Below are 1,383 nucleotides of genomic sequence, written 5' to 3' on the forward strand. Positions count from 1 at the left end.
CAGACCCGGATGATTCTGCAGTACGGTAGAAAGCTCGGATCTCCGAGTCTGAGGGACCATTTGTGATACCCCCCCCCCCTCTCTCTCTCTTTGTCTGTTTAATAAGTCTTACTCCTCCTCGTATTCCCCTCTATTGTATTCTCCTAGAATGTAAAGGACACATTCCTGACGCGTAGGAAACCACTAGAGTCCTCTACCCTTCCTCTAGCAGACGTGGCCATTTTAACCCTTTTAAAGTCTCCGGGATCCGACCCGATAGTCGCATATATTTTAGACGCCGTATTTATCTCCGTCAGTGTCGTGAACTCGTCGAAACCATTTGTGAAAAACATCTTTACAACGTGCATCACATCAGTAGAGTAACAGTATAAAATATATATATATATATATAAATAATTACACACATATACAGATATATATATAAATAGCCTTCAGCCGAGGAGAGAACAGAAGAGAGTGCGAGTGCATTCGTGTGTTCACGTCTCTCTGAACACCGACGTTTCTCCTGCTAGCTGTGTAATTATCTTGTACAAAGTGTACACTTCTTTAAAAAAAAAAAAAAAAAACTAAAATACTAAATCACTTCTTCAAGTAGCAAGTGTGTGTGTGTGTGTGTGTGTGTGTGTCGTCGCGTCCTCACCACGTTAGGAGCAGCTGCTATGTGTGTGAGTAGATGAAGATTAGACTAGAAAATGGCCTCCCTCTTTCCTGGAAGTGTACTTTGTCTCTTGTTGTTTGTGGTAGACCTCTGGAGACCTCTTTGCCATTTCAGACTTAAGCCTGTCGCTTCTCTGTATGTCCACGTGAAAACAGGGTCTCAGGTATACTCGATTCCAATCCGACTACCCCGGGTAGTTGCAGGAATAGTAGCATCCAGTGCATAGGAAACACAGAGTAGAGCCATCCTAATGCTATACTATATTGGAAGCGGTGTGCAAAAGTGTGTTTGCGAAGGAGCAGAATCAAGATGCTACTTCCTGATGACCTCGCTGCAGCGTCACTTCGCTTTTTTTTTTTTTTTTTTTTTTTGCTCGTGTGCTAAATGCTAAATCAAGTATCTTGGTTTATCTAACATAGTTAGATGGAAAAACAATAGTAAGAAAATCAAATTTCCTTATTAATAGCCTTGTAATCATTTTTAAATTTCAATTGGTACTTGAGCCAGTTTGTTGACCGTCGATAAACACCAACTTTATTTTACATATGCAGAAAAAAAAAAAAAAAAAAAAGGCTTGCAGGGACCTTCTGGTCACCTTTCTGACACTGTGGTCCATCACAACCAGTCAAATTACTGTAATTTACAACATAACGTCCCTTTAAGTTGTGCTGTCAAGACATCATCAGCACAAATGAGCTACTGTGAGTGTGTTTCTGGGATGTGTG

The sequence above is a fragment of the Cebidichthys violaceus genome, unplaced genomic scaffold (genome assembly GCF_023349555.1).
Source record: "Cebidichthys violaceus isolate CVI_PGR_0920_01 unplaced genomic scaffold, fCebVio1.0.p SCAF_106, whole genome shotgun sequence".
Classification (NCBI taxonomy): Eukaryota; Metazoa; Chordata; class Actinopteri; order Perciformes; family Stichaeidae; genus Cebidichthys; species Cebidichthys violaceus.